We start from the raw sequence: 14,221 nt of genomic DNA, 5'->3' as shown, positions 1-14,221 counted from the left end.
TTCTTTCTCTGTGACATCTTTGTCTGGTTTTGGTATCAGGGTGATAGTGGTCTTGCAGAATGAGTTTGGGAGTGTTTTCCCTCTGCTATATTTTGGAAGAGTTTGAGAAGGATAGGTGTTAGCTCTTCTCTAAATGTTTGATAGAATTCGCCTGTGAAGCCATCTGGTCCTGGGCTTTTGTTTGTTGGTAGATTTTTAATCACAGTCTAAATTCCCATCCTTGTGATTAGTCAGTTTATATTTTCCATTTCTTCCTGGTTCCGTCTCAGAAGGCTGTGCTTTTCTAAGAATTGGTACATTTCTTCCAGGTTGTCCATTTTATTGCCATAGAGTTGCTTGAGGTAATCTCTCATGATCCTTTGTATTTTTGCAGTGTCAGTTGTCACTTCTTCTTTTTCATTTCTAATTCTATTGATTTCAGTCTTCTCTCTTTTTTTCTTAATGAGTCTGGCTAATAGTTTATCAATTTTATTTATCTTCTCAAAGAACCAGCTTTTAGTTTTATTGATCTTTGCTATTGTTTCCTTCATTTCTTTTTCATTTATTTCTTATATGATATTTATGATTTCTTTCTTTCTGCTAACTTTTTTTGGTTCTTCTCTCTAATTGCTTTAGTTGTAAGGTTAGGTTGTTTATTTGAGATGTTTCTTGCTTCTTGAGGTAGGATTGTATTGCTATAAACTTCCCTCCTAGAACTGCTTTTGCTGCATCCCATAAGTTTTGGGTCGTCATGTTTTCATTGTCACTTGTTTATCGGTATTTTTTGATTTCCTCTCTGATTTCTTCAGTGCTCTCTTGGTTATTTAGTAGCATTTTGTTTAGCCTCCATCTGTTTGTATTTTTTACAGATTTTTTCCTGTAATTGATATCAAGTCTCATAGCATTGTGGTCGGGAAAGATCTCTGATACAATTTCAATTTTCTTAAATTTACCAAGGCTTGATTTGTGACCCAAGATATGATCTATCCTGGAAAATGTTCCATGAGCACTTGAGAAGAAAGTGTATTTTGTTGTTTTTGGATGGAATGTCCTACAAATATCAATTAAGTCCATCATGTTTAATGTATCATTTAAAGCTTATATTTCCTTATTTATTTTCATTTTGGATGATCCGCCCATTGGTGAAAGTGGGGTGTTAATGTCCCCTACTATTATTGTGTTACTGTTGATTTCCCCTTTTATGGCTGTTGGTAGTTGCCTTATGTATTGAGGTGTTCCTATGTTGGGTGCATAAATATTTACAATTGTTATATCTTCTTCTTGGATTGATCCCTTGATCATTATATAGTGTCCTTCTTTGTCTCTTGTAATAGTTTTTATTTTAAAGTCTATTTTGTCTGATATGAGATTTTCTACTACAGCTTTCTTTTGATTTCCATTTGCCTCGAATGTCTTTTTCCATCCCCTCACTCTCAGTCTGTATGTGTCCCTAGGTCTGAAGTTGGTCTCTTGTAGACTGCATATATACGGGTCTTGTTTTTGTATCCATTCAGCCAGTCTATGTCTTTTGGTTGGAGCATTTAATCCATTTACATTTAAGGTAATTATCGATATGTATGTTCCTATTCCCATTTTCTTAATTGCTTTGGGTTTGTTATTGTAGGTCTTTTCCTTCTCAGTGTTTCCTCCCTAGAGACGTTCCTTTAGCATTTGTTGTAAAGCTGGTTTGGCGTTGCTGAATTCTCTTAGCTTTTCTTGTCTGTAAAGGTTTTAATTTCTTCATCAAATCTGAATGAGATCCTTGCTGGGTAGAATAATCTTGGTGGTAGGTTTTTCCCCTCCATCACTTTAAATATGTCCTGCCACCCCCTTCTGCCTTGCAGAATTTCTACTGAAAGATCAGCTGTTAACCTTATGGGGATTCCCTTGTATGTTATTTGCTGTTTTTCCATCGCTGCTTTTAATATTTTTCTTTGTGTTTAATTTTTGATAGTTTGATTAATATGTGTCTTGGCGTGTTTCTCCTTGGATTTATCCTGTATGGGACTCTCTGTGCTTCCTGGACTTGATTAAGGTCCTTGTTAAACATTTTTTTTTTTTTTATCTCCATTCTTTTTCCAAGATTTTGGATCACCTCTACTATCATTACTACTATCATTACTCTGAATTCTTTTTTGGATAGACTGCCTATTTCATCTTCATTTGTTTGGTCTGGGTTTTTACCTTGCTCCTTCATTTCTTGTGTGTTTCTCTGACTTCTCATTTGGCTTAATTTGCTGTGTTTGGGATCTCCTTTTCTCAGGCTGCAGGTTCATAGTTCCCCTGTTTTTGGTGTCTGCCCCCAGTGGCTAAGGTTGGTCCAGTGGGTTGTGTAGGCTTCCCGGTGGAGAAGACTAGTGCCTGTGTTCTGGTGGATGAGGCTGGATCTTGTCTTTCTGGTGGGCAGGACCACATTTGGTGGTGTGTTTTGGGGTGTCTGTGACCTTATTATGATTTTAGGCAGCGTCTCTGCTAATGCATGCTGTTGTGTTCTTATCTTGCTAGTTGTTTAGCATAGGGTGTCCAGCACTGTAGCTTACTGGTCGTTGAGTGGTGCTGGGTCTTAGCGTTGAGATGGAGATCTCTGGGAGGGCTTTCTCCATTTGATATTATGTGGACCTGGGAGATCTCTGGTCGACCAATATCCTAAACTTGGCTCTCCCACCTTGGAGGCACAGGCCTGACACCTGGCCAGAACACCAAGACACTGTCAGCCACACTGCTAGTGTTGGAGGGTCTCCTGCAGAGGTGGGAGGTAGCTGTGGCTCACCTCTGGGATAAGGACACTGGCAGCAGAAGTTCTGGGAAGTACTCCTTGGCATGAGCCCTCCCGGAGTCAGCCATTAGCCCCACCAAAGAGACTTTTAAGTTCTTCTTATAAATACGCCTGCCAACTTGGAAGAAAGTGTACCCTAATGACATCATTATAAATTAATTACCTATTTAAAGTTTCTATCTCCAAATATAGTCACATTTTGAGGTGCCCGGTTTTAGTATACCAGAATGTACATTTTACGGGGACAAAATTCAGCCCATAACAACATCTGATTCAAGTCTGTTGATGAGTAGATAAGAGAGATATCTCTTACACCATTGTTTCACAAACCCCTGAGACTCGGAAAGGATTAGGCCATATAAATACCATTAATCATGTAATCATCTCTTCTGTGGATAAGAATTTATAGTCCTAAATGATGTAGTATCCTGACATCTTTTTTCAAGATGGTTTCCAGTACACTTTCAAATATCTCTCAGGGTAGAGGACAATGTATTTCTGAGATTATTCACTTTAAACAAAACATTTTTAGAACTATTGTGGAGCCAGCTTTATAGGATGCAAAGATAGATACAGCCAAGCATGCATGTTTTAGGAAAACTTTCAGCAGGAGATTTCATTCACCATCCTCTTATCCTTAGATACTTCTGTTCTGAGGTCAGAGAAATCAGATGGAAATGATCAAGGCAAAGACAATTATTGAAAATGAAAATGCATTTGTGTTAGTGGCCCTGAAAATGTCTTCAGTCCTTCTGATTGGTAGATGTGCATGGTATCTTCACTTTGAAGCTTGCTTGTTAAAACTTAACTCTTTTCCTTTAAAGAACAAATAACTTCTACCTTTCAAAACAGATTTCCTAAAAAGAGAGAATAAACCTTCAGTGTTTGGGCTGGAGGACAGGACATAAGGTATCTCAAAATAAGTTTTGAAAAATTTACCACATTTTGGTTTTCATCAATTCCAAGTATAACTTACCAGGCATTCTCTTCAGCTTATGTTTAAGCCCATGTGTATCTCAATGGAAATCCAATCCATATGTTTCTGGTTCATTTACACTTAGCTCATCAAAATATTGTTTTGCAAGAGCTATTTGAAGTCCAAAAAAGCTTTGAAAGCTTTTTTCTTAGAAACAGGAAATCAGTTTTTGCCAAGTGTAAACAAACACATTCCCTACTCCCTGTACTCATATTTTAATTGGAAATTTAGAAGACAGAAGGTTAGAGAACTCTCTAAACCTGTCCAAAAGCAAATCCATCCTCTATATGGTATGGCACTGAAATGTGTTCCTATTTTCTTTACCTTCATTTTAAGTGCCTTTTCTTGTAAATTTCTCTATAAGTGGTCTACTGGTTTAAATTAAGATTTGCTATTTTACTTTAATTTTAATTGAATATTTTTATAATAATTTTCTTAAAAGAAATCATTTCTGCTAGGAGAATATTGTGTGTAAGCTTTTGCCTGGTAGAATTTCAAATAAAATTGTACCACTTAGGTTTTTCTCATAAACCTGTGAGTCAGATTGAAAAAATAACACTGCTTGGGATGCTTGTCTTAGGTAAGTGACCACAATGATGCCACACTTAGTCATATTATTGTTCTGCTTATATTCTCTCAAGATTCAGTCAAGGCATAGTGAACATCTCCAAGACATCAACCTGGTGTGATGAGACCCAGGAATTTGAACTCAAATAGAAGGCACCCAGAACCATCGGCCTATTCTAAAGACCCTGAATTGTGCACATGTACCCTGTTATTATTTGACATTCAGAAATATAATCTCTGAGCTTCACCAATAGTAATTTGGGAAAAGGCCACTATCTATCCATCTTCATGACTATTTCAGGTAAGGCTAGAAGTAGATCCACCTGAATGTGCCAGTACCAAGGACTGGTCAAGTGGGATGGTGACTCACACCAGGTGCTGATTAAGTAAGTGAGTAACTGAGAGCCAGAGCAGGAGCACCAGAGACCCAGTGCAGACTCTGACCCTGAAAAATGGCCAGGATCAAAACCAAAGATTGAGTGAAGGACCTGAATCAATAGATGAAGCTGAAAGTAAGCAATCATATTCAAAACACAGGAGTGGAAACTGAAAAGGTGGGAAAGGAGGCTGAAATGAAGCAACAAGATACAAGACTTTTTCCATGAACAGTCTAGGATGGTAAAAGAGGACCATTCCTTTACTGGTGGAGGCCATATGGCATGTGGATGGGTTACCCTGGTTTAAAATGTGGGCAGGTAATCCATGTGGGTCAGATGCTTCCATTCTCTCCTAAGTGAGCCAAATGTAGCTTCTCCTACCAGCTTCTCCTACCAGCCTTATAAGAACCTTTTATGTTGGATGTAGTAGGAGGTTCAGGGAGGAGAGACTGTGGTGCTGGAGTATAACTCAACATTCTGGCCAAGGCTCAATCGAAACCCAGTAATCAGCTATTTTGAGGATTTTTAAGGATTTATGTAGAAACATACTAATGAAATAGAAACACCATACCATGCATAAGATCCAAATTCTACATATTATTAACCTGACACCTCTAACATTTGATAAAATAGCTGATGAATTAGGGTGTACCTGATGCTTGTTGAAATGCCTATAAGGATATACTCAGGAAAAAAAAATATGTCAAATTGTGTATGGTGATAGCATTATTTGTTTTTAGTAAATATGCTAATCAAATGAAAGCTGTACTTAATCTTCATTGCCAAAGTAGCTGAGAAAAATAATGCTTTGTGGAATAGTGACACATCAAGAAGGCATGGTCCCATGACTGTGTTCAGGGTGTGCCCAGATGCTCAGACCAAGCCAGGTGTTTACTAACTCCAAGGGTTGGAAGGACCTTAGATGTCATGAAATTCAATACTGCTCCAATGCATGATTACCCCCTACATTATCTAGGCTTCATTTTGACAGTTTCACTGGGACGGATGTAGTTTCTCCTGATGTAGGTCACTCTGAGGGAACCAAAATTGTTAGACAGTTTTTTCTTGCTCTGATTAAATAATATGTCACTCTGACTACCCTGCATTGATCCTGAGTTTGTCCTTTTTTAGGTCTAAAGAGAGCAAGTCCACAAAAAGAGAACATTAGTCTTGTTTTTTGGTTTTTTCCCCTTTGCTCATATTCAGCTTTTCAGATTTTGGAGATCCTGTCACAAGTCTTTAATTTCTGCCCAGTTCCTTCAATATTTCCTCATGTTTCCTAATTGCTTCTAATCTCCTTCTCATCTGGCCACTCTCCTGGATTAGACATGCTCCATTTGCTCCTGTAATCTGCCCAGCAATCCATGGTACTCTCCCAATTTATATAGCTTCCAAGAATTCCTCCCACACCAGGGATGGTTTGGGATTGGGCCAGATTTTCTTCTAATCTCATAATCCAAGTTCTTTGCAACAGAATTCCAGGTCTGACCCAATCTATACTGATTATTGAGAAGAAACAATATGTCACATTTTCACCACCGTAGCTTGTTTGCCCCATCTACAGCACATGCCAAGCTTTAAAGTTCTGTGACTCTCGGTTCACAGTGAAGAAAACCCCCTCAAAACAACTTGTAATTGTGCTTTGGAGACTCATATTACTGCTTAGAGTCACATGTCACCCTGATGGTAGAAACAAAGTTTAATTATAAATCCATTAAATAGTAGCGTTAAAATGAACTCAGACTAAAATGAATGGTGATGCAATAACTATACCCTTAAATTACTGTATGTCCAGATGTGTTCCTCCTCTGTTCAATGTGTTTTGGACAAGCTATGAATGGGTCAGACAATCTTCTCATTATCACATTTTCAAACTAATTATGTTAGACTCTTACTTTCTTATTTATGCAGGAATGGGAGATTGAAGATTTTTGCAATAACACCTGCAAGACAGGGCTTTATTAGCCTCTCGGAATCTAGCAAATGCCATCCGAGGATGCTCGCAAGTAACTTTTCAGTTGGTTGTATGGCTTGTTTATTTTCTCTTCTTTTATTCTTCAGCTGTGCTCAGAAGATATTCTTCATGGAGGTCTGGTAAAATGTCAAATTCAGAAGTCATTGTGCAGCATTTTTGGTCACTTGTTGAAGGAAAGAAATTTATAATACTTCAATTTTATTATTTAAAAATATAAACAAAATATTTCCACCACTCCTTCTGTATCTCTTCTCTTCATTTCCTCTATCTGTTTTGTTGTTTTGTTGTTATTAAGTTATTTGCTCTCCCTTGCATGAAAATAGTTAGGTTTGTCATGAGAAATTTTCCTTGGAAAGTGGTGTGTTTCTTTTAACAATCACCATATCATCATTTACTCCAAGGACCGTTGGCTCAAATGGCAGAGTGACCTTAAGAGTAACTTAGGATTGGTCTCACTGCAAATTCTGTTTTCTGTAAAATTTACAGCATATGATTGAAAGTTTCTATGAACACACTTCTATTTTAAAATCAAGTATCTTTTCTTAAAAGAATTCTTGAAACAGATTAATGGTGACTTCATAACACTCATGATTGGGGCCAAAATAAAGACAAATGTCTTACTTGAATAAAATTTGAATTGATCCTAAAAAATTATAGAAAGGACCAAGACTTAATCTGGAAAGGATTTAAGAAGACTTGGTTTATATTTAAGAAATATTATTATTATTTGTGTCTTTCATCTCTCTCTTGTTCGTTCCTCTCTCTCTCTGTGCTTTTGTACTTGGTTTCTTCTACCCCTTCCTAAGAAGCCGACAAAACCATGAGGATATAGGGAAAAATACTAAAGTATACCACAGATGTTAAAAAAGAAACCATGTTTTGCATTTTAGACCAGATTCTATTCAAGTCCGTTGAAAACATGCATTTTAAGTCTGGCTCTTTTCCAAGAATTGAGGGAAGATTAAAGTAATGTATATATAGTGAGTGTAAAATATGCAGCTAAGGAGAGGGTGACACTTGGCTGTAATCAGACATTGGGCTTCGACATCTGACCTTAAATTTCCTGCTTAAAACCGAAAACCTCTGTGCTCTTTACAAAGCAATAAAAGTAGGGGAGTTCCTTTATTTAAATTAAAAACCTGTGTTTTGTTAAATGTTTCTTGGGACTTCAACTTCTCTGGGGAAATACAGGTTTGAGATTCTTTTTGCTTGTTTCCAAAAATATATTAATTTGGCTGTTGCATTTTATATAAATTTTCAATATGTGACAGCGTCATTAGATCTCAAAATTGCATTTGTCCTATAAAATTTGTCCTGATTCCACTAAGCCTTACATTAAGAGAACATCATTCAAATCTGCCAATGCAAAAAGGAGCAAGTAGGCAGAAACTGATTTTTTGAAAGGGTTGGGAGAGGAAAGAAAATTGAAGAGGGAGGGGCTTTGCTTAAAGATGGCAGATTGAACATATACATTTAGCTAAATTCTCTCCCCAAAACCTTCTAAAATGATACAAAAATATGCTAACAACAAAAGGTATAAAATTACAAGCATAAAAAGAGGGGAAAGGAGATAATAGAACAGGTTTTTACATTCTAGAAAGCAGATGGATGAGTGGTAAAATGTCGGGGAAAAGAGATACTAAGTCAGCAGGAAGGAAAGGTTCTAAAGAGCCTTCAAAATATCAGGTGACTCTGGAAATAGGAAAGAAGGTGTGGTTAAAAATAATTGGGTTATTTCTATTTAAGAAGCAGGATCCCTGATCCCTCTCTGATGCCTTCTCTCACTCTGAGTGGTGACACACATGCCCTTTACTTATTGACAGAACATTTCTGAAAAAGGGTCTCAGCTTTTAAAGATTTATGAGATTTGATTGGATCCACCTGGATAATCAAGGATACACTTTTCCATCTCAAGGTCCTTAAATGTTAATGCCCCATAAGGTAACAAATTCACAGGTCCCAAGAATTAGGACATGGACATCTTTGGGGGGTTGTTATTCTGCTTCCCACAAGGGTTTAAGAAAAGGATTATTTTTAGAAGGATGCAGTAATCCAGAAAAGGAATCCTACTTGCCTAAAATAAGCACTAAGGAGAGGAGGCAAAAGGACTGACTTTGGAAATATTTTGAAGGTAGTGTAGACATTACTAGATGATTGACTGGCTATGGAGAATGTGGGAGATGGAACGTTCAGATATAATGCACAGCCTTCCATGTTGGGTCAGGGACTGGTGGAGCTGTTACTTAATAATCAAGATCAAAGGAAGAAGAGCAAGGTTGAGGAAAGATGAATATAGTTTCAGACATGAAATGAGTAAGGAGCCAGGAAGACCTTTTGGTAAAAAGTTCAAGACAAATCTCAGTTGGATTTGTAGATTTTGGAATTATTAGCCAAGGTATATGAAGTCATGTTATTAGATACAATCACCCATGAATAATGTGTAGAGAAAGAATGGAATAATTTAGAGCAGGACTCAGAGATATATTTATATTTAAAAGATAGGTAAAGTAAAGGAGAACGTGAAAAGACTAAAGAGTGGAGGAAGGTTAAGATGGAAAACCAGGAAACCAAGAGTGAGGAGGACAGTGAGATCCTGATGAATGTTGATTCTTGGAGGGCTAATGTTCATGTGCTATAACACTGGGTATGTTGTTTATCTTAGAAAAAGAACATAATATTCAATCAAATTAGATAATGTAAATATGTCATTAACACAGATTGCCCCATAGCTAAGAAATAAGCATTTATAATTTGTCCCAGAGGTTCCAAATTTTTTATGCCTATTTGTTTGTCTTCAATAAGAAGGACCTTTTCTAGTCTTCCTACCGATTTTCTAAATAGTTTTGTAAAAAGTTGTTTTCTTCTATACTCTTTTCTCATTTAAAACAGACATAGGAATAGATTTGTGCTAAGGACATTTAAAAATGTGCAAATTGTATGAGAAATTTGTCTGTAAGAATTCAAATCTGTAGACTGGAAGACATAGTGGAAAATTTATGTCTACTGGCTTGCATAATTTTCACTTTTGTCTCTTCCAAATGAGCCAAATTTTAAATTTCTTTCCCTAAATTACATGCCAAATCACATTAGGATGCATTTACTTACTTCCCCTATTTTTAAAACCAACTGGATAATCATTGCAGGTAGTGATCGTTCCTTGGGGCCAGCACTGTGCTGAGAACCATGTCAACTACTTCATGGAACTGGGTCTAGGGTTATGCCTAAGGGTGCTGATACATTTTGGGACTAAACCTGATACAACATTTCTTTTCAAGTGGCTTGCATACATGATCAAATATGAATATAAAAGGTAGCAAGGCATTGCAAACAAAAGCCAGCTAGTATCTAATTTTTTTCCCTTACAACAGTGAAATTTAAATTAAATTGAATTGTTAAAGGTCCTATGTTGAAACATTTCAAACAATAATTTATTTCCCAAATTATGAATGGTGTTATTTCTAAATATATTCTGATGCATAAGCCCAGCCTAGTTGTAAGTTAGTGTATGATTTCTCATTTTAGTAATTAAACTATTTTAAGTGGCAGGCATAAAATGTGTCAGATTTTGTCAAAAGACTTTTCCTATCTAAAACAGTACTATACATTTTTTTCAATGAAAAAAGAAAATTCCACTTAGCTGAAACTCTTCTGTAAAGTTACATTGATTCTCTGGAAAAACTAACAATCCTGATATTTAAAATTTGGAAATCAAATGGGTAATACTGAAATACCTCAGATAAAGTAGTCAGCAATGGCACATATGCAATTGCCTTGATATTAAATGGTAATGCACCTATTTATTGTGCATTCTTAGATGCATTCTTGAATTTGTTAGATGCATTCTAACAAATGCATTAGATGCATTTGTTAGATGTATTCTTGAATTTGTCATTTCATTGAAAAATCTCCCTGGGATTTTGAGGACTATTTTCTCAGTGACTATTAATTAAGTGCTTGGTATCTTGTTATGCTACCAACATTTCACAAACTTTTGTTACCTTTGACCCAAACTCCTTATCCACATTTGAAAGTTACCTAAGTGAAATGAATGCCTGAACATTACAATGTACAGCCTCTTCTACATTGGGATTACCACCTCTGTGTGAGGAGCTACCTTCATTTCCTTAAAAACCAGAAGATCATTGTTTGGGAAGGGAGGTGAATATGAAGTTAAAAGTTGTAGCTGCCCTAACACCATAACTTTGACAATTTTAATGATGAAATTTCTGTTGCTGCTCTTCTCTCTACTGAAAATCCAGAAAAATTAAGGAAACACAACTGAGAAGGAGAGATCATTGACAAACATTATAGTCTCAAAGATATCCTGGACAAAGTTTTCAGTTCTGTGACCTGGGAAACTCTGTTTTAGAATAAGCCTAAAGTTACTGTATGCTTATTGCTGTGTAGATTTGTTCTGGGAATAGTATTTCAGCATTTTCAGGATTTTCAGCCTTTAGAGTTGGCCTGGCTCAGTGCCTCCCCAGTATATTGTGGGTGATCAGTAAATCAGTGTCTAGTTGGATGGCTGCAGAATAGAGATAACTGAGCAGTAATAAGGAGACCGATCATGGGTTGTCTCCTTGAAAGCCAGTTGAGAGGAAGTGAATTTGATCAGGACATTAATCTAAAAGAAAAAGCTTTGCTAAGAAGCTGTAGATACAACATTTTTGGAAAATCAGTCATGTATAAAGGAAAAATATACACAGCCTCAAGAAGGGACTAGAAAGAAAAGGTATTGCTATTTACTGTCTATTCTGTAGAGACAACTAGGCACTTTTATATGCTATTATTACATTTAATTCCTATAATCCTATGAGATGAAGCTTATTATCTCTGTATTACAGATCTGAGACTGTGTCTCAGAAAAATATCTAATGATATTTAATAAAATATTTAATAAAATAAAATATGTATCATATGATATCACTTTTATGTAGAATCTAAAAAAAATGATACAAATGAATTTACTTACAAAACAGAAATAGACCCACAGACATAGAAAACGAACTTATGGTTACCAAAGGGGAAAGGTGGGGAAGGGCTAAATTAGGAGTTTGGGATTAATGTATACACACTATTATATATAAAAGAGGTAACCAACAAGGACCTACTGTATAGCACAGGGAAGTATACTCAATATTTTGTAATAACCTACAAGGGAAAATAATCTGAAAACAATAGATGTATATGAATGTATAACTGAATCACTTTGCTGTACACCTGAAACTAACACATCACTGTAAATCAACTGTACTTCAATTTAAAAAAAAGTAAAAAAACACCCAAAGCCATTGAATTATACATGTTAAATAAGTAAAATGTATGGTATGTATGCAAATTATATCTCAATGAAATTATTTTTAAAAGTTAAAAAAATCAAAATGGATTAAAGACCTAAATGTAAGACCAGAAACAATAAAGCTCCTAGAGGAAAACATAAGCAGAACACTCTTTGACATAAATCACAGCAGTATTTTTTTGATCTGTCTCCTAAAGCAAAGGAAATAAGAGCAGAAATAAACAAATGGACCTAATTAAACTCAAAAAGCTTTTGCACAGCAAAGGAAACCATTGACAAAATGAAAAGACAACATACTGAATGGGAGAATATATTTGCAAATGATATGACTGATAAGGGATTAATAATCCAACATATATAAACAGCTCATACAACTCAACATCAAAAAAAAACAAAACAAAAGAAACTGTGATTAAAAACTAGGAAGAAGACTTGAACAGACATTTTTTCAAAGAGGAAATGCATATGGCCAACAGGCACATGAAAAGCTGCTCAACATTGCTAATTATTAGAGACTGCAAATCAAAACTACAATGAGATCTCACCTCATACCTGTCAGAATGGCTATCATCATAAAGAACACAAATAATAAATGTGAGTGCGTATGTGGAGGAAAAGGAACCCTTGTACACTGTTGTGGGGAATCTAAGTTGGTGCAGCCACTGTGGAAAACAGTATGGAGGTTTCTCAAAAAACGAAAAATAGAACTACCACATGTCCCAGCATTTTGACTCCTGGATATATATCTGAACAAAAACACTAATTTGAAATGATACATGCACTGCAGTGTTCATAGCAGCATTATTTACAATTGCCAAGGTATGGAAGCAACCTAAGTGTCCATCAACAGATGAATGGATAAAGAAGATTTGGTATATATATATATATATATATATATATAATATATATATATATATATTATATATATATACAATGGAATACTACTCAGCCATAAGAAAGAATTAAATTTTGCCATTTGCAGCAACATGGATAGACTTGGAGGGTATAATGCTAAGTGAAATAAGTCAGACAGAGTAAGACAAATACTGTATGATATCACTAATATGTGGAATCTAAAAATTAAAACAAACTAATGAATATAACAAAAAAGAAACTGGCTCACAGATATAGAGGACAAACTAGTGGTTACCAGTAAGGAGAGGGAAGGGGGCAGGGGCATATTAGGTGTAGGAGATTAAGAGATATAAACTATTACGTATAAAATAAGCTGCAAGGATACATAGTACAACTCAGGGAATATAGCCAATATTTTATAATAACTATAAATGGAGTATAATCTTTAAATATTTTGAATCACTGTATTGTACACCTGTAAATTACACAATATTGTACATCAAGTATACTTCATTAAAAAAAGAGATAATAGTCTTTGTATTTATCCCCATCAATCCAATTTATTATAAGTTTCTTTTGTATAGACATTTTGTGGTAGCTAAATATTTCTAAATAGTGCTGATAGGCTTATTTAGTAGTCGTTAATCCCAGTAGGATTTAAGTAGAAAAATATTTTAGCGTTAAATGCCTTTAAAATTACAGTGTTGTGACTTTAAATTTATTTTATGTAGAGTTTAATTTATATGTACGTAGCATAATGTTTTCAATTTTTAAGTTTTACTGTAAAGCAATGTGATTGACTTGTTTACAAGTGGGGTTTACATATTCAAAGCTATGTTGTTGGAATATTATACACTTATTACAATGGATATTGCCATTGTTTAAACACATTTTTTGTAACAGACTTTTTGGATTTTTCTGTACATTCTCTGGATAGGAAACTATTTCTGGTTTCTCCATCTCATGGGCATCAGATAAGAATGCACTTTCTAGCAATCTTGAGTTTGGATGAACATTATATGACCATGTCTAAGGAATGAGCTGTAAATGGAAGTTATATATATCGCTTTGGGGCTAACATCTTAATGACCTACCAAAGACCCTTTTCTTATTCCTCTGGCACAAGAATCAATAACATTCAAAACAATGGTCCCTCCATTAACCTGAGTTCTTACGATCTAACAGTAGTCAGAGCCCCCTTGCCAACCACTGATAGTGTGTATTGTGCCTGAGAAATAAAGCTTTGTGGTCATAACTCACTGATGTTTGAGGACCATTTGTTGCCACAGCATAGCCTGGCCTGTCTTGACTGATACAGTCCTAACCATGTTAATACTGCTCTGTGCCTTTGCATAGGTTGCTTTCCTGTCTCTAAAACTCACACACTTCAATGACTTGCTAAATAACAAGGCATTTT

Source organism: Physeter macrocephalus, chromosome 2 (genome assembly GCF_002837175.3).
Source record: "Physeter macrocephalus isolate SW-GA chromosome 2, ASM283717v5, whole genome shotgun sequence".
NCBI lineage: Eukaryota > Metazoa > Chordata > Mammalia > Artiodactyla > Physeteridae > Physeter > Physeter macrocephalus.
This window is presented reverse-complemented; position numbering follows the sequence as displayed.